This window comes from Rhinolophus sinicus, chromosome 18 (assembly GCF_057876585.1).
Source record: "Rhinolophus sinicus isolate RSI-liver-muscle chromosome 18, RSI-T2T, whole genome shotgun sequence".
Lineage (NCBI taxonomy): Eukaryota > Metazoa > Chordata > Mammalia > Chiroptera > Rhinolophidae > Rhinolophus > Rhinolophus sinicus.
In genome coordinates, this window is record NC_142518.1 from 32,130,546 (window position 1) to 32,132,647 (window position 2,102).

The 2,102-nt window shown below is 37.6% G+C and overlaps 1 pseudogene; it reads right to left on the reverse strand.

Annotated features, from left to right (window-relative positions):
- Positions 1-1,764: 1,764 nt before the first annotated feature.
- Positions 1,765-1,862, reverse strand: LOC141569771 (U6 spliceosomal RNA; annotated as a pseudogene).
- Between the last annotated feature and the right edge of the window lie 240 nt (positions 1,863-2,102).

Consider the following 2,102-nt stretch of genomic DNA (forward strand, 5'->3'; position numbering starts at 1 on the left):
TTGAAACTTTGGTAGTGTTGTATTCAGAGGATTACAAAGAATTATACAGGGTATAATGCTCCCACTACGTGGCTTAATGTTATTTAATGGTGGGTGTGAGGCCTGCCAAAGCTATCCTTGAAATTATCTCTACTACGTCTAGTAGCACAAGTTTTACACAATGAGAAACTATATTATTAGGTCTTACTATAGTCAAGACCTGTGTTAGGCACTCCGCTTGACTATAGTAAGCCCTAATAATACATGTTTTGTATTATAAATGGGATCATGCATATACTGACTTGCTTTTTACTCTTAATAACTTACAGTTATCTCAGCATGTGAGTTCATATAAGTCTACCTCATTTAAAAAATGGCTACATAGAATCTTGAAGTATGTATATTCCATATTTTCTTTAACTAATCTTGCTGGTGGACATTCGAGTTCTTTTATGTGTGTATTCATTTTATAAGTGAGGGAATTGAAGCTAAAAGATGTTAAGGCAGCCTGAGAATACCACAATATACCATGTTCTGTGCCTCTGTATTCTGAAACATTGTCAACAGCAGCTTCATCTCACCAATGGTGATGCCCCATCTACATATATCAGAAATATCAGCTGTCCTTAAGTGTCAGATTCTTGAATTGGAGTTAAGACTATTTGATTCACATGTAAAGGGGGAAATAATATTGTTTAAAGGGGTAGGTAAAAGACCCTCTGCCTGAAAAGGGCATAAGTGTATGGGGTGAAAGAGGGTTGCCAGAGGTCTGAAAGAGCTGGGAAAGACTGGAAGGATACCTAGGGTGGGGGTCAGGGGAGACAGTGCCAAGACTCACTAGAAGTGAAGGGAAGAGGCAGGAAAGCTTTGCAGGCTCACTCTGCCCACATCTCAATTTTGCATCCTCTTTTGTCACCTATTTATGGTGTAGAAGAAATAGCAAATTACATTTCAGTGCCTGTCTAGCACAGTGTCACATCCTGCAAATGCTCAATAAATATTTACTGAGTGAATGAATAGATTTACATTCCTGATTACCTAAGATTTAGGGAATCTGGAGCCAGGCATCTAGGCATGGCAGGGATATTATCTGTGAGTGAAGGCACCATCCGACTTGACCCCACACAGACAAGCCGAGTCAGACTAGAGGACAGAGGCAAGTATTGAACTTTGTAGTTACCACATGGAATCAAACAATTCATAGCAATGTTTCAGGTGCTAGCAGAAGAAAAAAACTTGAAAGAACCATTACAAGACCACATGTCCTTTGTGCAGCATCATAAAAACAAGATATCTTGCCCAAGTTTATGATTCCATTACAGAAGAAAAATAAAGCCATTAGTAAATCTAAGGAAAGATATTGACTACCCATCTCTTTGTCCAAGTCAATTTACAGAATACATTGAATTGGGCTATGTGGCCCCCAAGAGCAAAACCTATCTGTTATTTTTAGTGAAGTGAGAGAAAGTTTAAATAAGCACAAGCCTGTCTGCCTTGAGGTACTCTTTATGGTAGCAATATTATCCCCTTTATATCCTAGACATGCTTTCAAGTTGCAATACTTTGAGCACAGGTAGCCTATATTCCAGGTCAAATAGTTGTGAACCGAGAATATTTATTTATTTATTTATAGTTGATATGCAATATTATAATAGTTTCAGGTATACAACATAGTGATTCAACATTTATATACCTTATGAAGTGATTACCACGATGCCTAGTAACCGTCTGTTACCCTACACAGTTATTTTGATATTATTGACTATATTCTCTACGCTGTACATTAAAAATATGGAATGATTCACAAATTTGCATGTCATTCTTGCATAGGGGCCATGCTAATCTTCTCTGTATCATGAGCTGAATACCTTTAGAGCAGTGGCTCGGATTGATTTGAAATGGTTCAAATCAAATGTAGGTTTTGTAGTTTGAGTTCTGGTTGTGCCTTATTTTAGCTGTGAATATTAATCACGATTTTGCTGAAATAATGCTGTGCAACATATAACTATCAAATCTCTAATATTTTTCTCACTTGCAAGCCAGTGGATTGACTGTGGCTCTGTTGGGATCAGTTGGGCTTGGTTCCAGGCTGTAGGTTGAGTTTTGGTCTGTTTTCTATATGT